General features: G+C 42.9%; 1 protein-coding gene across 4 annotated transcripts in view; it reads right to left on the bottom strand.

The window, feature by feature from the left end:
- The window catches only part of LMTK2 (lemur tyrosine kinase 2), a 174,792-nt gene that overhangs the window by 57,932 nt on the left and 93,920 nt on the right, over positions 1–22,940 (bottom strand). The window lies entirely within an intron of this gene.

Genomic DNA, 22,940 nt, shown 5'->3' with positions numbered 1-22,940 from the left:
CTTCTTTCTTTTTTTTTTTTGTGGTACGTGGGCCTCTCACTGTTGTGGCCTCTCCCGTTGCGGAGCACAGGCTCCGGATGCGCAGGCTCAGCGGCCACGGCTCACGGGCCCAGACGCTCCGCGGCATGTGGGATCTTCCCAGACGGGGGCACGAACCCATGTCCCCTGCATCGGCAGGCGGACTCTCAACCACTGCGCCACCAGGGAAGCCCTCTTCTTTCTTAATGGCACAAAAATAAGGGTGTGTCATTATCGGTCATATCTGAGATTTGATAAAATATAGTATTATTTCATTTGATCGTCACAACGCCAGCTCCACGTCACAGACGAGGACACCGATGTGCCTAAGGACACGAGGTGGGAAAGCGGCTAGGCCAGACTCTGGGTTCAGGGGTGCTGGGTACAAGTCCCTTGATACCACATCGATTTGCCTCATTGTTTTTAACATTTAAAAACAGCCTAAGTGCTTCAAAGGAAACCTCTCACTGTAATTAAGACAGTTCATACTTCTCCAAACTCCAGAGGATGAATAGTAAACAACTTTTTTCTCTCTTTCCATCTATAATTTATCGTCACACCCTATCATAAAATTTGATCAAAACTGCCTGAGGGCCAGCGCAATAACTGATCCATAAAACTGTCTTCTGTGAGTCATCAGGCAGGCATGAAAAGTCATACCCGTGTTAAAAATAACTAGTTATGTGGAGTTTTGCCTGACCTTGATAACGTATTTATTTCTGTTAAGACACTGCAGGGGCCTCTGCTCTCCTGCACTCAGATTTCCTCAAGGCATACAAGTCTACTCCACCTCAATGTCTACCAGGCCCACTGAAAAGATTCTAAATCACTACCTGAGATATTTACTAGATAGCCTCTAGTAGACATTTTTACAGTTTTACCATTCCTAGAAACTATTTTATTTACTGTATTTTTCTTTTGATCAGCCCAAAGTCCTATGCTTTAAAAAAAAAAAACAACAACAAAACTGTATACCAACAGAGGAACACTTCCATACAAAAAAGAAAAACTTGTATAAAATGAAGAAATCAAACCAGCCTCCTATAGGCTGGAAGGTGAGATGGGTTTGCATAAACCTCAGAGAGGAAGTAAATTCTAGACCTGAGGAACTACACTAAAATCCCCGTGGCCCCAGTGGTCAAACTACAACCCAGGACCCTGGAAGGTTCCTGATTGCGACAGCCGGAAACTATGAAGAAAGACAGTTTTCTTTTGACACTCTCGAGTCTGCAGCATTCAGAGACGTGTTAAGTCAAACCAATCATTGCCTACAGAAAAACATCAATAATGACAGGAGTGTCTCCGCACACTGAGGCTGCCTCACAGATTACAAACTGAGAACAAGGATAATTAGAGGTTTGGGGTACTTCGTACACCTCCCCAAGACACCGATGCAAAAACACATGGCATCTCCAAGGTACAGTCTATGAGTTTTCATTTTCGTTTCCAAACCATTTTAATAGATACCTAGCACTTGATTTAATAAGCAGAAAACCTAAGAAACTCTGAGAGGTAGGTGCATCTTATCTGTTTTATCACCAGGTAATCTGGGGAACACAATTTCTCAGTAATGACGCAGAGTAAGTGAGGAGTGCTATCCAATTATTAATTCAACCATTATAAATCCCTGCCTAGAACCATGATTAGAACTTGAGCACATGCGTAATTAACTGAAGAGTCACCTGTGAATCCTTTTTCAGATTAAAAATTTTAAAGGTTCACAGATAAAAAGAAATGATGATCAATGTCTAGATCCATGAGGGATTGCAAAACGCTGATATTCTAACTTTGTCATTCCCTGTTTGGTTACCAGCTGATATACTGATATCAGTTTACAAAGAAAATTTCCCCATATTTACTATCTGGTTAGCCAGTGGTTCAAGTCGTAAAGGGTGAGACTGAAACTTCAAACCCTTTAATCACATGGTTGGTTCCTCTGGCCACCGGCCCCCATCCTGAAGGTACTTAGGGGCCAAGAGTCACTTCAATAGCATAAATTCGGGTGTGGTTGGAAGGCGCTTGTTATTAATAACAAGAGGTGCTCCTGTCACCCCATCACTCAGGAAATTCCAAGGGTTTCAGGAGCTCCGTGCCAGAAGAGGGGACAAAGACCAAATAGGTATTTCCTCTTATGTCCAAGATATATAGACCCTAGAACAGGGCTCAGGAAACAATGGCCTGTGGGGAAAGACTGCCTGCTGTTGGTTTTGGTATGGCCTGCCGGCTAAGAATAGTGCTTACATTCTTAAATAGCTGTTTAAAAAAAAAAAACCCAAAAGAAAAATATTTCATGACAGGACATTTGTATCGATAGCTAATAATGCAAAAAGACAGACAACCTGACATTACCAGCCTCCAGATGGAAAGACACACCACCACCCACTACACAGTACTACCCAAAACAAACAATCCAATAGTAACAAAGTATCAAACCTGCATCTGACCAAGCCTCTAGATCTAAATACCAATTAACAGGAAATAAAAGAGAATAGTGGAACATATTAAATTTCACAACAAGAACGTAATCAGCGAAGTTTAGGCTACGAAAAACACTCAAGGAGAAAATGCTGATGAATTACAAGGAGAGAGAAAGAGAGATGGAGAAGGAACTAAAAGAGAGTTTAAAAGACCAACCAACTGCAATGTACAGGTGTTAATTTGAATCATGATTCAAAAACCTTAAAAAAATTATGACATTGAGACGATTGGAAATCTGAACACTGACAATTGACCATATTAGGGAAGCATGATCTAGTTCTCCTAGGAGAGAGTGATAATGGCTCTGTTTTTAAAAGTTGTCTTTATCTCTCAGAGATAGTGACCTATTTAACAATGACTGGAATTTGGTTCAGAATAGTATGAGGGTAGAGAAACTGATGGGGGTATTATGAAAAAAGATGGCCCCAAGCCGAGTCAATGGGTGGGTGAAAGGTACGTTCGTGGGAATTCATTATAGCCTCTGTCTAGTCTGGTGTATGTTTGAAGTTTTCCATTTATTAAATAATTTCTTCACATCCATTAAATAAAAAGTTTAAATAGGAAAAAAAAGTAGATATAACAATTTACAATCTGTGTGTCATAGTTTGCTAGAAATGCTGTAACAAAGTACGAACTGGTATGGACACTTCTAGAGGCTACAAGTCCAAGATGAAGCAGGGTTGGTTCCTCTGAGGGCTGTGAGAGACGGATCTGTCCCAGGTCTGTCTTCTCCCTGGGAATCTTCACATCACCTTCCCTCTATGCCTATTTCTGTGTCCAAATTTACCCTTTTTATAAGGACACAGTCATGTTGAATCACAGCCCTCCTAATGACCTCATTTTAACTTCATAACCTCTGTAAAGACCCTGTCTCCAAATAAGATCACACTCTGAGTTATAAGAGGTTAGGACTTCAATATATGAATCCGGGAGGGGGATACGATTTAACCCATCTCCAGGATGTATGTTTAAATGAAAACAAGAAAAAAAAAACCAGAAACAAACAGAACAGGTCGCGACAGTGTGTACACAACGCCACCAGTGGGTAACAGTGGGCACCTACAGGGAGGGGGACCAGGAGGAGGGGACACAGGGAGAGGTGGCTCCATCCTTCCACGTCTTGACTTCTGTACCAGGGGCTTCCCATGGTTGTCAGCCGAAAGTCCAAACCCCTTAACGAGCCTTACAGCATCCCTGGTCCTCCAGCCCCCGTTCACCTCTTCGCCCTGCACCCTCATCACTCGCCCCAGCTCTCCACCTGGAGCGACGATGGACCCCTCCCAGTTCTTCCAGATGGATTCTCTGTGACCTCAGTCTTCAAGTTCACTTTCTCCCCCACCAGAAATCCATCATTAATCTACTCGTTAACAGGATAAACACATGCTTTCAGGGTCAAACAAATAAGACCAAAAAGTAGCATTCCTTCAGTAATTTTATGCTCATACTCAGCAAAGATTCTCCCCCATCACTAATCACCCTATGTCCACGGCACTGGGGTGTCCCTCCCTTGCCCCAGTCATGGCTTATCACTCGTTCCCCAGGTTGCACACAACTCCCACAAACACTCTTTACTTGCCCATTTTGCAATTCATGTTTAGCAGTGTAACTCTTAAGTTGTTTTCTTTAAAAAATAAGTTTTCTTAAAGAGTGGGTTTCCCCCAGCTTATATTCTCCTGTGATAGTGGGTATTTATTTCCACACGCCATGCTCTTTGCACAGTCTCATCTCACTGGAAGCCGTCAGAGTGGTTTCACCCCACGCCGGCAGAGAGGATCCAAAGGCACCCTCTCCTCCAGAGGCCCCCGATGGTGCTGCACAAGGAGCCTCCATGGTCGGTACCCCAAGTAACAGGGAATCTTAACAGATGCCTTCTGAGACACGAGTCTAAACCTGCGTATTAGTCTGCTCGGGCCACCATAACCAGACACCAGACACTGTGCAGCTTCAACAACAGAAATCTGTCTCACAATCTGGAGGCTGAAGTCCAAGAGCCAGGGGTCGGCACGGTTGGCTCCTTCTGAGGCCTTGGCTTGCAGATGACCATCTTCTTTTTTAAAGATAATTAATTAATTTATTTATTTTGGGCTGTGTTGGGTCTTCGTTTCTGTGCGAGGGCTTTCTCTAGTTGTGGCGAGCGGGGGCCACTCTTCATCGCGGCGCGCGGGCCTCTCACTGCCGCAGCCTCTCTTGTTGCGGAGCACAGGCTCCAGACGCACAGGCTCAGTGGTTGTGGCTCACGGGCCCAGATGCTCCGCGGCATGTGGGATCCTCCCAGACCAGGGCTCAAACCCGTGTCCCCTGCATTAGCAGGCAGACTCTCAACCACTGCGCCACTAGGGAAGCCCCCAGATGACCATCTTCTCGCTGTGTCCTCCTCTGAGCGAGCATCCCTGATGTCTCTTTGTGTTCACATTTCCTCTTCTTGTAAGGACAACAGTCATATTGGATTAGCAACGGAAGAGCTAATGGCCTTATTTTAACATATTCACATCTTCAAAGGCCTGATCTCCAAATACAGTCAGTCACCTTCTGAAGTTGCAGGGTGGCTGAGCTCAGCCCTGAACACTGAAAATTTATTAATTTCGGAACACCACCCCCACTGGTAGGGGATCCACTCTTGCTGGTACCAGAGACAAGTATACGCAGCCTTCCTCCCTGGCTTCCCAGGACGCAGTGGTTTGAAAATGGGAACGGACTCTACAGCAGTTCAAGCGAGGGTCAGATACGTACCTAACCCTTCTGTTCTCCACCCTCACCCTCAGGAAATGTGCAGGAGAGATTTATGTGTCCACTTGACAATTAAAGCCGGTGCCCACTGGGCTGACTAGACAAAGGAAACCTGGCAGAACTCAGAGAAGCTAAGGACCAGCAATCTTCCAAACCAGTGCCAGACATCAAGCCCAGGCTTTTTGTTTTTTGTTTTTTAAGTGTAGGACCAACAAGTCCACCTTCCTTTCCCAACCTCCTGACAAGCAGCTCTGCATCTGGGAGGCCAGTCAAATGAATCATACTACTCAGGGAAAGGTTCAGACAATCATTGCAAATCACGCATTTTTATTTACACCTCAAAATTCCAAACCCATCTATCATAAAGGTTTCCTGTGCACAGCATCTTCAGTCACTGTTTTCCTTGTCTCTTAATTTAACAATACACCTATTTATAATAACATTAAACACTCCAGAATCTCCCTGATGAATTCTAATATTAGGAAGGGAAAATGAAGCACAGCACTAAATATACCCAACCGCAGGGAACAGTAAATAGTGCGTTGATGATCTAGCTGATGAATCAGAGATTCCACAAAGACCCCTAAGCCAGGACATCAACAGCCTGGAAAAGCAAACCATGCTGTGGAGTCCTCTTCTTCTTCAGAAACAATTTCCAAGGTCAGCCAACCGCACTGTTCTCTCACACCTGCAGAAAGGTTATATACTTTGAGCGCTGACTGAATACCGGTGAATGCGATCATTTTAGATGAAGTCGCTGTTTCTCTCAGCTGTGTCCATTAAAAGCTGTTATCAGAGGCTCATTTTATTCCAATTTTAAAATCACTAACTAGGATGGAGACTACCACAAAAGAGCTCATCTCACGTGAGCTTGGCCAAAGGAATGTCACAGTTTGGCCAAAGGAATGTCAGGTTTAGATGACCTCTGCCAGACCACCCTGGGACCACACCCCAGGAAAATGACGGCAGGGATCATATTTTATGAACTAGAATCTTAATTAGGTTGTTGGCATAGTTAAAGTGTGGAGTCATCCACAGTGCCAGATGTTTGTAACAGTTCTGAATCAGGACCTCCCTGTGGTCCAGGAAGCCAGCTGATGAACAGGCAGGACCTGGTCCCAGAAGTAGAAACCCTGGGCCAGTTTCCCAGGGCTTCTTCCCCCACAACTGGCCACTTCAGTGCACCACTAACGTCTGGGGAAAAGGACATTCTGTCTTTCCATACAACTTCCCCTTGAAATCTGTAGCATCGTGCAGGCAAGTCAATGGCAGTATTGTATTCACAACACTTAGCCGGCACACTTCCTGCAAAATACAGCCAAAAAGGAAAGGACAGATGACCTAGATGTGTGCTCCTTACTTCCCAGGCAGGGCAGACCCCAAACATCCTAGATAAACATGTCTACCTGTTTCTTAATATTTCCTACAACACTTTGATAGAGTCTATGGTCTCAGAACCTTTCCAGCTTCCTAAGGTCTAACTGGAAGTCTTGCCAATATAATTGACACATATTCTCTGGCCATGTCTTTAAAAGTTCTCTCTTTAGAGGAAGCAGATGGTGGTACAGATGCAGTTGGACTGGCCATAGGGATGGTTGGACTGGGGGAGGGGTACAGAGAATTCATTACACTCTTCTGTCTACTTTGTTTATGTTCAAAATTCTCCAAAATAAAGTACTACCTTAATAACTAAGCCAGAAACTGCTTACAATACTGAACTGGACAAGGGTCTATGGAACATCAAGGAAAGATTACCTAGGGCTTCCTATCTGATAATGCTCCTCTGATACTGTCCTTATATTATACAGAAAAATAAACCCAATATAACTAGGTGCTTCCAGACACTCAGGTGTCCAGCCCAAGTCAAGAGACCTATAGATAATTAGAAGAGTTCTGGGGACAAGGTGTCTCTTATGGAAACAGCTGTTCCATCACCAGACTGTGAAGTCTACCCACCAGTAAGCCCCACCCAACACATCGATTCATTCAGTAAGTGTTCACCCAGCATCTTCTACAGAACAGGCACTGCCACAGGTTCGGGGAGCACAGAAGTGGAGAGAACAAAGCCCCTGCATTCACAGCTTACACTCTCGCGCAGGAGATGGACCACAGGCAAATTAATAAATATATGGTACCTTGGACGGTGATAAGCAATGTGGAAAAGTAAAGCAGGGAGGGGACGTGGGAGATTGTTACTTTATATGAAGTGATCAGGGAACCCATTCTGATATTAGAATAATTCACATGAGAAATGATGGTGGTTTGGCCCCAGGTGGTTATAAAAATAGCTAATACATAAATGGTGCTTACTATATGCCAGGCACTGTTCTAAACTCATCCAACCCCATAACGACCCTTTGAGATGGGTACTATTATTAGTCCCACTTTAAAGTGAAGAAGCTGAACCTGGGAGAGGCAAAGATGCTTCTCCCGGGTCACACAGCTCCCACGTGGTGATGCTCAGGGGCACACTCCTACTCCAGGGCACTGAGGCAGGAGTGCCTGGGACCTGGCGGCAGATGCGACAAGCAGTGTGAGGGGAAAGGGTTGCAGGGGATACCTCCCATCAGTGTCCCTCATTCTTCAACATGGGCAGGCTTTCAAGGATCGCCTGACATTTGAGAAAACCCTCCTTAAAAAAGGTGAAAAAGGGCTTCCCTGGTGGCGCAGTGGTTGAGAGTCCGCCTGCCGATGCAGGAGACACGGGTTCGTGCCCCGGTCCAGGAAGATCCCACATGTCGCAGAGCGGCTGGGCCCGTGAGCCATGGCCACTGAGCCTGCGCGTCCGGAGCCTGTGCTCTGTGACGGGAGAGGCCACAACGGTGAGAGGCCCACGTACCGCAAAAAAAAAAAAAAAAAAGAATGCTGAATTCTGATTTAACCAAAAAGTGTAAATAACGATGCTGAGGAGGGGGAGAGTGTGTACGTGTGTAAGTATATAAATCCTCTTCTTCCATAGCAGAAATTCAGTACCTACTGAAACCAAGAAATAGTGGTTCCACCCTGTTCTTTAGCAACATGGCTAAAAGAGCTGGCAGGCAATGCCCAGGGGAGCAGAGAGTAGGGATGAAGAACAGGATGTGGGACAGGGGCTCCCTAAGCTATTTTTATTATAAGCTCTGGAACACTTTCACTTTAAAAAATATCTACATGCACTAATTGATGCAAATAGAGAGGAGACGGGGAGGGGAATAGAAAAGAGAGGGCCAAGGGGGTGGGAACAACATTTAAGGGATGGGGATGGGACAAAGAAACAGGGTCAAACAGGAAACAGGACGCTGTAGAGGCAGATGGAGACAAGGGTGTACGGAAGGCAGAGGAGGAAAGCGCCTCTTCAATAAGTGGTGCTGGGAAAACTGGACAGGTACGTGTACAAGTATGAGATTAGATCACTCCCTAACACCATACACAAAAATAAGCTCAAAATGGATTAAAGACCTAAATGTAAGGCCAGACACCATCAAACTCTTAGAGGAAAACATAGGCAGAACACTCTATGACATCAATCACAGCAAGATCCTTTTTGACCCACCTCCTAGAGAAATGGAAATAAAAACAAAAATAAACAAATGGGACCTAACGAAACTTCAAAGCTTTTGCACAGCAAAGGAAACCATAAACAAGACCAAAAGACAACCCTCAGAATGGGAGAAAATATTTGCAAATGAAGCAACTGACAAAGGATTAATCTCCAAAATTTACAAGCAGCTCATGCAGCTCAATAACAAAAAACACAACCCAATCCAAAAATGGGCAGAAGACCTAAATAGACATTTCTCCAAAGAAGATATACAGACTGCCAACAAACACATGAAAGAATGCTCAACATCATTAATCATTAGAGAAATGCAAATCAAAACTACAATGAGATATCATCTCACACCAGTCAGAATGGCCATCATCAAAAAATCTGGAAACAATAAATGCTGGAGAGGGTATGGAGAAAAGGGAACACTCTTGCACTGCTGGTGGGAATGTGAATTGGTACAGCCACTATGGAGAACAGTATGGAGGTTCCTTAAAAAACTACAAATAGAACTACCATATGACCCAGCAATCCCACTACTGGGCATATACCCTGAGAAAACCATAATTCAAAAAGAGTCATGTACCAAAATGTTCATTGCAGCTCTATTTACAATAGCCCGGAGATGGAAACAACCTAAGTGTCCATCATTGGATGAATAGATAAAGAAGATGTGGCACATATATACAATGGAATATTACTCAGCCATAAAAAGAAACGAAATTGAGCTATTTGTAATGAGGTGGATGGACCTAGAGTCTGTCATACAGAGTGAAGTAAGTCAGAAAGAGAAAGACAAATACCGTATGCTAACACATATATATGGAATTTAAGAAAAAAAAAATGTCATGAAGAACCTAGGGTTAAGACAGGAATAAAGACACAGACCTACTAGAGAATGGACTTGAGGATACGGGGAGGGGGAAGGGTAAGCTGTGACAAAGCAAAAGAGTGGCATGGGCATATATACACTACCAAACGTAAAATAGATAGCTAGTGGGAAGCAGCCACATAGCACAGGGAGATCAGCTCAGTGCTTTGTGACCACCTAGAGGGGTGGGATAGGAAGGGTGGGAGGGAGGGAGATGCAAGAGGGAAGAGATATGGGAACATATGTATATATATAACTGATTCACTTTGCTATAAAGCAGAAACTAACACACCATTGTAAAGCAATTATACTCCAATAAAGATGTAAAAAAAAAAGTGTCTTGGAAAGAAATATGGTGATTAGTAGCAAAAGAAACATAAGAATGGTTCACTTTTTTTTTTTAACTACTCCCGAGAACTTACACTAATAAAGTTATTCAAAAGTAGAATAAAGCTATGTGGGAAAATACATACATTAAATTGTCATCTTTTATATGTGAACTGAGAGAGAGGGTCCAGGAGAAAATATGGAAGCTACTGCTGCTGCTGACTGAGCCCTGGAGGGAAGCAACAGATGAGGCAGGATGGGATCAAGGGCATCAATCAAGGAGGTGGTCTTAAAGAGCTGAGAGAGGGCTTCCCTGGTGGCGCAGTGGTTGAGAGTCCGCCTGCCAACGCAGGGGACACGGGTTCGTGCCCCGGTCCAGGAAGATCCCACATGCTGCGGAGCGGCTGGGCCCGTGAGCCATGGCCGCTGAGCCTGCACTCCGCAGGCCACAACAGTGAGAGGCCCGCGTACCACAAAAAAAAAAAAAAAAAAAAAGGAGCTGAGAGCACAAGGAGGAAAATGACGTGTCTACATTTCTTGACACCTGCCTGTGACTCTTCCAAGTACACACAAACTATCTGCTCACGAGCACTCTTCTTGGGATCCACAGCCTCCAGCAGACTCTAGACGTGGTCCACACCTCCACAAAAGCATTTATTTAATCACAGTGTTTAAGTATTTTTCATGTTCACAAGCGAATGTTTACAAGTGTACGATTACATTTCTTTCAAGTCAGAAATATTTTTAAATCACCTTTAATTAAACAGTGCAAATCACTTCATAGGTGGAAGTTGTTGTTCTTACAAATTAAAAAAAATTAAATATGAATGTGGTTTTGTGAGCCTAATTATGGAAGTTAGCACGTTTCCTAATTCAATAAGGAATTATCTATAGTACTTCAAGAATCAAGTATATCATAAATATTTTTAAATTTCACTCAGGACTTTCAGATAATAAATAGAAATAAATATTCAAAGGAAAAATAACTGGAATCAGTCTATGCGTGTGCATCACACTAATAAGAGTTTTCCTGAAAGTACGAGGCAGTGAACCGGAGAACAGGGTGGACTGGATGTCAGATCACCTCAACCCAGAATGAAGTCAGCCTCTGACAGGCTGTACGGGATTGAATTTACTGCTTCACATCTCTGGGCCTCAGTTCCCTCACCTGTAAACTGGCATTTCAGCTCTAAAATTCTATACAAAAGGATTATAATTCCAAAACTGCATGAGTTCTCCAAGTGCCTCTACAGTGAAAATTGGTAATCAGATCTTTTATTGAAATTTTTTTTTTAAAGCAAACGAAGTTAAATTACAGACTTCTAGATTGCACTGCGCATCAGGCCTCTGGTGGAGTGTTCCCAGGGGACTATTTTGGTAAGTTTGTTATTTTTCAGTGCCTCACCTGCAATCAGTGTCCGGGTGTTGCATTTTAATAACAGTCTGAAGTCAGAGTCAAGTGGGGCTCTGCGCCTGGAAGCTACAGCCTGCATCCTTGGAAAGTAACACTTGCTGCTGACACAGAACCACTCTAGGGAGGCACACTGCCAGGTAGCACCAGGAAGAGGGATTTTTGTTTCCTTCTGAAAGGAGCGCAGGTTGAATTTATTGAGGGTTCTGAGGAAGAATCTGCAGCGTGAAAAACACGCTAAACTTAAATTCAGAGGCTAATCTGAGAGGTAACCAGTAGATCACAACCTTCGGTTTTGCAATAAGCTGAAACTACAGAATTTTACAATTACTGGTTGGTTAGAGTAGATATTTTAAATGTGCAAAATGACTGCAAACTCATCCTCCTCTGTCTTCTAAGTCCAAAATGTCTTAGAGATTTACCTGCCATAATTAAAGGCTGCAGTTATATCACATCAAACTCAAGCCTCCTGTTCAGTGTAGCAAAAAGGGGAAAAAGACACTTTCAGGATGGACTTTGAACATGGACCTCAAGGAGGGAAAAAAAAAAACCACGAGCTTTTAAAAATTAAATTCTGGACTTTCCTGGTGGTCCAGTGGTTAAAAATCTGCCTTCCAATGCAGGTGACGCAGACTCGATCCCTGGCGGGGAACTAAGATCCCACATGCCGTGGGGCAACTAAGCCTGTGCACCACAACTAGAGAGCCCATGTGCCACAACTACTGGGCTCACGCGCTCTGGAGCTTACACACCACAACTAGAGAGAAGCCCGTGCACTACAACTAGAGAAGCCGGTGCACTGCAACGAAAGATCCCATGTGCTGCAACAAAGATCCCGCGTGCTGCAACAAAGATCCCGCGTGCTGCAACTAAGACCTGACACAGCCAAATAAATTTTAAAAAATTAAAAAAAAAAAATAAATAAAAATTAAATTCTAGTGGTTTCACTTTAGGATAAGAGCAACTTCTCTCTCAAAAATCACTATCCTAGATTCTTAGAATGAAATTCTTTTCTCCTATGCAAAGCATATGTATTGCCAAAAAAACCCAACAAAAAACGAAAACAGAGTCCAGAATTATCTGTACTAGTGTGTGGGCCTATGATGTTCTTTTTATTCATTTATTTATTTATTTATTTTTGGCTGCATTGGGTCTTCAGTGCTGCGCGCGGGCTTTCTCTAGTTGCAGCGACTAGGGGCTACTCTTCATTGCAGTGCACGGACTTCTCATTGCGGTGGCTTCTCTTGTTGCAGAACACGGGCTCTAGGTGCGAGGGCTTCAGTAGTTGTGGCATGCGGGCTCAGTAGTTGTGGTTCGCGGGCTCTAGAGCACAGGCTCAGTAGCTGTGGCGCACGGGCTTAGTTGCTCCGCAGCATGTGGGAGCTTCCTGGACCAGGGCTCAAACCCGTGTTCCCTGCATTGACAGGCGGATCCTTAACCACTGCGCCACCAGGGAAGTCCCGGGCCTATGACGTTCTTAATCAAACCCAACTGATTATACAATCATCATTCTGTAGCAGTTTTAGAGAGAGATAGTTTGCTTTCTTTAGCTCGTCATAAAAATATTTTGTACACATCAATACACCCACAGAAAATACATCAAATTACGTCAACTAGCTTTAAAAAAAGTACCTGTTGAAAAATACAAAATGGGCTACAAACCCGAGGCTATTCCAAAATAAACCAGTGTAGAAAAACAAACTTTTTTATAGCAAAATGTTAACAACATGGTATTATTATACTGGAAAAAACTAACCCCGCAAGTTCTTGTACAGGTCAAGAATCAGGGACTCTCACAAAGCATGCACATCTGTCACCTGGAGAACTAAGAATGTCATGAGTTATACCTGCTCAAGCTTAGTTTCCTTGCTGGTCTGAGCTGCAGTGGGCAGAACCCTGGCAGGCCAGGGCAGGAACATCTACACCATGAGGTTCACAGCTCACAGTACTGGCATCTGACTGTCAGGCTACCAGCTCACAATTCTTTTTTACTGATTATTTATACAGGAGATTTATAAAATGTAAAGAGGTTATTATTCATACTGACTCCCAGAGAAGGGGCTAAAGTTACCAAAAAAAAAAAAATGAACGAAAGGAAAGGTCTTTGGAGCGGTTAAGTGCTGTAAGTGTGTTCTACCCTGTTTAAATTCCTTTGTGGTTATAGCACACATACTTTGCACAGGAGGTTTCTTCAGAATGATACTCATGTATGGAGGTCAGAAGCAGAGAGCACTTCAGATTTTAGGTGTTGACATTAATCTTTTAATTTTAAATTGTTCTTCCTTCCTTGAGTCTCACTAGCTCCACAAGTCAACAGATTTCTATTAAATAACTGATATTATTTTGTCTCTAGTAGAAGATAAAATATTTTGTGTCTCGGGATTGGAGAAATCGCCTGAAAAGTACTACAAATGCAGATTTCTGGGCCAACATCCAGAATTCCAACTGAGCTGGTTTGTTTGGGGGCCCCCAAACCTGCATTTCTACAAGTACCTGGGTGATCTTGATGCAAATAATCCTGTTTTATAAAAACATCTTTACTTTTTCCTGAAACAATTTCAGCTGAACTTGATACCGTGGCTGGGATTTATATCAAAACAGTGGGGGCCACTGGGCCAGTGGGAAAGGTACACGTGAACAAGATTCACCATAAATTCAAAATTGCTGATGCTGGGTGACAGGCACATGAGGGTTCATTATATTAATTATTCTACTTTTGTGTATGTTTGAAATTTTCCACAATAAAAAATGAAAAGAAACAAAAAGCTCTGTAAAAAAATCACAGCAAGTCTACAGCCCCCTGTACTTTCCAAGAGACTTGCCACTGGACGTTTTATCTGAACTTTCACCAATTAAAGGAGTTGCCTATGATCCCTTTCAACAATTTCCAAAGCTGAAAGGCCCCCTAAAATAATTCTCTCTAAGTAGATCCTTAAGCTTACAAGGTTTCCCTCCTATTCTTAGAGATTAGGCTGCTCTTGGAGAGAGTCAATAAAATCTTTCAAATATCCATTGCTCTGAAAATAAAAATAACATTTTGCCAATACCACTATACCACAAGTGTGGGATGTGTAGTATTTACGATGGTATTAATAGGCGGTTAAAAGGTGGTCAAGTGACAGGGTCAAACGTGCACAGGATCCGTCCAAGTCATCTGTCTCTTAGAGGCCTTTTGTCCCTCCAAAATCTCTCACTGACTCTCTCTCTTTTCCCAACACCTAGGATTAGATACAGGAAGCAGAGGATCAAACCCCTATAATACGGGACCTAATGAAACTTAAAAGCTTTTGCACAGCAAAGGAAAACATAAGACGAAAAGACAACCCTCAAAATGGGAGAAAATATTTGCAAAGGAAGCAACTGACAAAGAATTAATCTCCAAAATTTACAAGCAGCTCATGCAGTTCAATATCAAAAATACAAACAACCCAATCCAAAAATGGACAGAAGACCTAAATAGACATTTCTCCAAAGAAGATATACAGACTGCCAACAAACACATGAAAGGATGCTCAGCGACACTAATCATTAGAGAAAGGCAAATCAAAACTACAGTGAGGTATCACCTCACACCACTCAGAATGGCCATCATCAAAAAATCTACAAACAATAAATGCTGGAGAGGGTGTGGAGAAAAGGGAACCCTCTTGCATTGCTGGTGGGAATGTAAATTGATATAGCCATTATGGAGAACAGTATGGAGGTTCCTTAAAGAACTAAAAATAGAACTACCATACAACACAGCAATCCCACTACTGGGCACATACCCTGAGAAAACTATAATTCAAAAAGAGTCATGTACCACAATGATCATTGCAGCACTATTTACAATAGCCAGGACATGGAAGCAACCTAAATGTCCATCGACAGATGAATGGATAAAGAAGATGTGGCACATATATACAATGGAATATTACTCAGACAAAAAAAGAAACGAAATTGAGTTATTTGTAGTGAGGTGGATGGACCTAGAGTCTGTCATACAGAGTGAAGTAAGTCAGAAAGAGAAAAACAAATACCGTATACTAACACATACATATGGAATCTAAAAAAAAAAAAAAAAGTGGCTCTGAAGAACCTAGGAGCAGGACAGCAATAAAGACACAGATGTAGAGAATGGACTTGAGGACATGGGGAGTGGGAAGCGTAAGCTGGGACGAAGTGAGAGAGTAGCGTGGACATATATACACTGCCAAATGTAAAACAGATAGCTAGTGGGAAGCAGCCGCATAGCACAGGGAGATCAGCTCCGTGCTTTGGAACCACCTAGAGGGGCGGGAGGGAGATGCAAGAGGGAGGAGATATGGGGATATATGTATATGTATAGCTGATTCACTTTGTTATAAAGCAGAAACTAACACACCATTTTAAAGCAATTACACTCCAATAAAGATGTTAAAATAAAAACAAACAAAAAAGAAAAACCCTATTATAAATGTGCCAGTAGCAGCACGCAAATCCAGTGCCCAGACGTTGGTTTCTAATATCGCTCTCCAATAAAGGGAGCTGCGTGAGACATGGCTGATCCTAGGGCCGGAGCAGGGAATATACAAGGTGAGCTTACAGCGCCAGAAAACAAGGAAGCGCTTAAAAAAAAAAAGAAAGATGGACATATGTCTATAGGACACAGGAGCCAACTGAAAGGGCTCCCAGGGGCCAATTTAAGCAGCAAAATAAGTAACAGTATTGAATTATAACCCAAAGTGTAAAATCAATATCCATGTGTCCATACTGATATAAATAACTGAATAAGGAAATAAATGGGGAAGAATAGTTAAATACCCTGTACAGAAACCCAGGTAATTTCTACCTCAAGGAGGTGGCACGGAACTCATCACCACGAAGTGCGGGCTGTGCATACGCGCAGCGCGGAGAAGGGAGGAAAGGGTAACCTGACAGTGGAGAAAGCTGACACACAGCACCTCGGCCAGGGGATCAAGGGACTAGGAGTCTTGAAAGCACGCACCCTTGACGTGATGTGATGAGAACGGCACTTCAACTCTGTGGTCTTCCTCCCCAAAACACAGAATCCCAGCCTAATAGCTAGAAAAACATCAAACATGCATCCCTTTTGCAGAGGGATATTCTACAAAACTCCTGACCAGGACTCCTCAAGATGTCAGGATCATCAAAAACAGGGAACAGACTGGAGGGGCCCAAGGAGCCATGTCAACCAGACACACTGTGGGATCCTGAATCGGAAAAAGGACACCAGGGAAATACTGAAGCAATGCGAGTGAAGTCTGCACGCTGGTTACAATGTATGAGTACCGGCTACTTGTTGTTACCAACGTCAAAAGGGAAAACTGGGCAAAGGATACACAGGAGCTCTTTGTACCATCTTTGCAACTTTCCTGTAAATCTACATTTGTTCTAAAAGAAAAAGTTTATGGCTAAAAATAAAACAACCATCCATGGCCTCATTCCAGGTGAAGGACTGGGGCTGGATGAAGTTCGCAGGACAATGACAGGGTCTAAGCTGACACCCCCTCCTTTTAACACACGCACGCTCTGGAGTGCTGGTCTGGTGAAGTCAGTTCTCCAGTACCATCTCTCTCATACTTCAGCATCACCCACAAACTTCAAAACCACGCAAACACGAGAAATACTGAGGCGATGAGACACAGAGCTTACAATCCAGGTGAAGAGACAGGACTTAAAAAAACAGGTGGTATTTGCTAAGTGCAAGTGGTAGGCCAGTACAACAAACGCAAACCTTTTTTGATGACGCAACCCACCAGTAAATTTTCTTCGTAGTCCTTCCATTTCATGTAAATTTATTTACAAGTCATACAAATGCATTAGTGTACCAATACACTCTATCCCTCAAAAGTCACATAAGTCAAAAATTTTTAAGGGCGAAACGAAAATAAATTAGAAAATTCCCACGTTTTCATGCTACATCCCCTGAAACGTCTTGTCCCACAAGGAAACACTCTAAGAGTTCATCAGGGGTGGCAATCGCCAAGCCTGGGCAAGGAGAAAGGTCTCAGTAGGGAAACTGAGGCTGCAAAGAGGTTAAAAAAAAAAGACAAAGAAAGAGATGACAGCACTTAAAAGATACAAAGGGAAGAGTCAGGCAACTGCACACAGAATATGAAGCGCTGGAAGATGGAACTCTGCACAGGATATTTTGCAAACCATGAGCAGATCAATTTAGCTGTTAAGAAAGTGCCATGAGAGGGGGAGAGCGGAGGCTGGGACAGCAGAAACTCAGTTGCCACGACCTCCCTGCCCAAAGCTTCGCAAACTGGGGTCAGATGCCGGGTGCCCAGAGCTACCCCAGCTGCACCACAGCACCGGGTCGTGGCACATCTGTTTGAGGTAATGGGAATTTAAGCCTTTTAAAACAAACATATAATATAGTAAAATGCAAAATCTGCCATGCTGTTAAAAATAAAATGCTAGGTTTACCCCTCTGAAGCTCCAGGAAAGCAGAAGAGTACAAAGCGCTCTTCTGAAGTCAGGGTGGAGGGCGGGGGGGGGGTGGGGGGGTGGGCAGAGGCTTTCAGAGGAGTAAAGGCGCTCACCGTGTTGTGTCTCAGGCACCTGCGTTGCGACATTCGGCTTCAGCTGTTCTCATGTTGCCCACTTGAATCACAATAAAGTCCAATGAAATCTGGAATCTCTGCACTGGGCTAACCTTTGCACAAAACCTTCTTTTGAAATATTGAGGTTATTTTTCTGATATGCCTGTTCTTTGTGGCAAATAACTGTAATGCCAAGGCATGGTTCCAAATCGGTCATTTACTACAACTTAAAAATACTTCACTCCAACATTTTGCTCTGACACAGGTTTTGCCACATCTCCTCAGCTTTCTTACAGTGTCTTCATATGAGGATTCACAGAAAAGCAGGAATTCGAATCTAAAAACCACCCCAGATACAGTAGTTTGTTTTAGACCAGGAACGTTTGTCCAGCTTTTCCTTTCCTCGTGTCTGAGTAATAAATAAAAATTTCAAAGAGTGAAGCAACGCTAGAGGATTGCAAAAATACGTAATTTTAAAAGAGAGAGAGAGAGAAAGCAAGTCTGCCACATTCATCTCTCCAAATGACATTTTCTAAGGGGAAGCCTCAGCACTGTGCTGGTCCTACCACAGTCTGGGTGAACGGGCTCCCTTCAGGGACGCTTTCTGCGAGTACACAATTTTGTTTGGGATCAACCAAACTTAGATTGCCCGTGGTTCCTTTAAGTAAATTAAAACCAGCAATTGTTCACATGCAAGAGTTTTAGTCATCTCGATGTTCAAAAACATGTTTATTATATAAAAGCAGACTAATCCAGATCATCTTAAAATTTTCTAGCATAATTCCCCAAGACTATGAATTTCAAGAAGTAGGGCTTCCCTGGTGGCGCAGTGGTTGAGAGTCCGCCTGCCGATGCAGGGGACACGGGTTCGTGCCCTGGTCCGGGAAGATCCCACATGCTGCGGAGCGGCTGGGCCCGTGAGCCATGGGCCCGTGAGCCATGGCCACTGAGCCTGCGCGTCCGGAGAGAGGCCACAACAGTGAGAGGCCCACGTACCGCAAAAAAAGAAGTAACACTACCAGCTTATACATCATACTTCAATAAGCCAGATTTCTCTCTCAAGGATCTTCACCCATCATATAATTTGCTATTTTGAGAAACAAAGATTTTCTTACATCCATAAGTTCTAGGCATTCCATGATACGCAGCTACCACGGTGACTTCCTTCTTTGAAGCCATACCACCCACCATTAGTCAATTCTAGGATAACCCACCAAATTTACAAAGAAATCTGAAGCAATGAAGGAATCTATGTTGCCAAGGGCCAAACCTGTAGCAGGCATGGCTATCACGTGACAGCAACCCCTTAGGTAAATATTATCATCATCCTTTTTTAATAGTTGAATTCTAAGAAGCTTGGAGAGGTCAAGTGACTGGGCAAGGTCTTAAAAGCTTTAAAGTGGCAGAGGAAGGCCTCACACCCAGACTAACTCCAAAGTCCAAGCTCTGGCCACAACGCCTGCTCCTCCTGTGACTGGTTCATGAATTTTACTCTCAACTGAGCTGAAAAGGTGGATTCTTTTTATATGTCCACCTACAAGGACTTTTTTGAGGACCAGTCTGTTTAACAGTTTCAGAACCCTGGCTATCCCCTATATGACATTTACATTACGAAGTGTTTTTCATTATATGTACAGCTGTTCTAAGTGACACAGCCCACAGGAGCACAGAGGGCCCAAGGGCTCTAAATTTCAAGAGAATTGCATGAACAGTCAGCACATCTGCACCTCGATATCAGCAAAACTGTAGAGATCTGATAACTTCGATGCTGATCAGCTACCAAGTTGCTGGACAGACTTCCTATTACTATGCAAATGGACATATTTAGTTAACCCCAAAATATCACCTACTGAAAGCAATTAACAGCATTCCCAGTCTAAATCAGATCTCAAGCCTTAGAGCCATATATCCTGACAAGAATTTGCATGGAAAGCTCTCAGAAGCTGTTAAAATAAACACAAAAATTCACACTTTAGAAAGCACTTCCTTTACTTCAGAAATCTTTTTCAAGATACAAGCCTGTTTGCTTAATCTAAAACAAAAGCCCCGGTTTCACAAGCTGCTGTTTAATCAGTAGCTGAGTCCCACCGGCTTCACAGACTTCCGTGAGGTCCTTTATCTGGAACTGCTAAAAGCTTCCTCTGTACTCTGTGACCTAATATGCCACAGAACAATAGAAGTGAGTTTCCTTGTCTCACCACTATCCTAATATTAATAACAAGTTGTGGACTTAGAGGAATGCCTTCACGCATACAACATCTTTCTCTATGATGTGAATTCTGAGAATCTTACAAAAGGCACATAAATATTTGCCGAGAAGAAAGGTCTGATAACTATGATCTGGAGAAAAAGAATTTAACTGTAATCTTAGTTTGGTAACTGAACTGTGTGTGAAACAGTGGACTTCCTGCCTTCACGTAAGCTTCTTAAGTGAGGACCGGGATCTCAGTCTATATAATAAGGGCCTTTGCAGAAATACAGATTCTCAGGAAAGCCCCCCCCACCAGGGAGGACATAAGGGACTCTCAGAGTGATAAAGAGATTCTCCCCCCCAAATTCAACCTAGAAATGCCTTCTTGCCTGATGGGCAAAGGCAATCCACATATTTACAAAGCTTACTATGACTGAATGGGTAAATACCTTTTTTCAACTTTAGAACCTAGAAATGATTCTGGATGACAAAGAAACGTGGGATAAATGAACTTCGATTTAAATGCTGAATTTCAGTTAACTGTCTCATTTCCCCATGCAAACAGGCTGGCAAAGGATACAATTCAAGTATTTTTTCCAACCTACTGTTGATAAGCCATGCTTTCTCCAAGGCAGTATTAACCAGTTTGAACTTTAAGCAGAATAAGGCCAAGGAGGCAAAGACCATATACAATGGATCTACTCTGAATTTGAAAATGGCCAGCTCTCCCTTTGTAAGGAGTACAGGCCCCCAGATAATCAAAAGCTTGATAGTTGTTTTCAATGTTTAACTGCTCTTTTATCTACTATGTATGTTCCAGAGGGGTTCCTCTTTCTTAACCAGCGAACTCACTTATCAGGATTAGCTCAAAGGTTTCTTTACTCTTCTTGGTCAAGAATCTACCCCCGTTACCAGGATTAACAATCCCTTCTGAATGGAAATAAAAACTCCCAAATCTATGTGTGATTGTGCATCTTTTCCACGTAATTTAACCGTAGTAGGTATTTGTCATCCATAGGCCACACGTCTCACCATACACCCTCCAAGCAATAGGACATGAGGGAAAATCTACAAAAGCTGCTACAAGTCACCGAATAGTTCTTTACATTTTTTTAATGCCAAGATTTAATATTTCTATTTGTGGATTAATTTTCTTGATTGCTTTGTTTTACATACAACACTCCAACAGAAACTTCAATTTTTTGATTCATACCTCCATGAAATAGTAAAAGAAGGGACTAAACACATTAAGAGGTTTATAGGGACTTCCCTGGTGGACCAGTGGTTAAGACTCTGAGCTTCCACTGCAGGGGGCACGGGTTCAATCCCTGGTCGGGGAACTAAGATCCCGCATGCCTCACGGTTCAGCCAAAAAAAAAAAGGTTTATAAGCAGCCACATTTCCAAAGTTTCCTAAATAGAATCTGTTTTACAAAATATGTAAAACTTCGATTAAGAGCAAAGTCATCTGGAAACTTCTTGAATCCCTTTCACATATGCAATCTTTATCCACTATCCTATTCTAGTGCTAATTTTCAATTTCACTATGAGTATGTTTCAATATCAACATCGACACTTCTCCCTACAGTCTTTTATAATTTCCCAGGTACTTTCTGTGACTCATACCTGGGCTGCCTATACATTCCTCATAATATTCACTCTTCTTATCTATCAGGTCAGAAAACAGAACTCACCTTACGCATATTTGATCTAAGGCAGTGGCAGAAATTTAGCAATACACTACGTGGTACAATGATAACAGTTTATACCCAACTAAAGGGCACTCAATGACATAACCTGGTGTGTCTCTGGAAACAATTATATTTACCTTCCATTGTAGATGTGTTTGAAAAATATGTCTTTACCAGGGACAGTACCTTCCACATTCTGCACCCAACTAACATCATTCTAAAATAACTCTTGACCTCAAGAGTATTCTAAACAGCTAATAAGAGACCTGAAGTGGTAAAGCAGAAAAATCACCCAGCTAGGGGAATCTAAGACCTGGGTTTAAGTTGTGACTCCTCCTAAAATTTAGCTGTGTCACCTTGGGTAGGTCATTTGACCCCCAGGGCCTCACTATCTTCAACTGCAAAATGAAAGAAATTGGACTAAATTTTCTTTAAGGTCTCTCCCATCTCTAAAATTCCATGATTCTATGAAATTTCAGTCTCCCCTCATTTCAAAGATAAGTAACAGATGATAATGGTAAATTAGCCTAGATTATTTTTTTCCTTAAAAATAATTATCCAACTTGAGATGCTTTCCTGGACTGAAGTTTTATCTGAGAAAATAAACCACAAACGAAAACGACGGGGAGAAAAAAAGAAAATCACACACTGATGTAGCTAAAATAGAAACTTCAATCACCCTTGGGCCATTTTGTCAATAGTTATTCAAAGGCTGCTACTCTAATCACTGGCTTCCTAAAGTAGAGATATTTATAGAGTGGTTTCCTTCTCATCCCCAGAGATTCAATCTGAATAAAACGCACAGCGTCTAAAATCAATTTACAACTTCAGAACAAGTTACAGGGAGCGAAGGAAACTCTGCGCAGCTCTCCAAGTCATTTGCATTTAAGTATGATTAGGGCTAAGAAACGGTTCTTATTATAAGATGTGAGAAAAGCACAGGAGGCAGGTGACATCTGGAAAAGGAAGCAGAACTGCCAGCAAGGGATGTAGGCTGAGGACCTTCAGGCAACAGGTCCAGAGCCGGTGCTGCAGTCTACCCCGGGAGGGGTCGGTCGCTGCCGCCCCGCTCGCAGTCCTCCCCAGCCCCATCCGCATCGCCTCGCCCCCGCTTCGGCCCTCGAGAGGCAGCCCGCCCCCCCGCCCAACACACGTCCCTGCTGCAAAATCT

The sequence above is a fragment of the Globicephala melas genome, chromosome 15, assembly GCF_963455315.2.
Source record: "Globicephala melas chromosome 15, mGloMel1.2, whole genome shotgun sequence".
Lineage (NCBI taxonomy): Eukaryota > Metazoa > Chordata > Mammalia > Artiodactyla > Delphinidae > Globicephala > Globicephala melas.
Note: the sequence above shows the minus strand (reverse complement) of the source record. Positions and strands in the feature narration are given on the sequence as shown.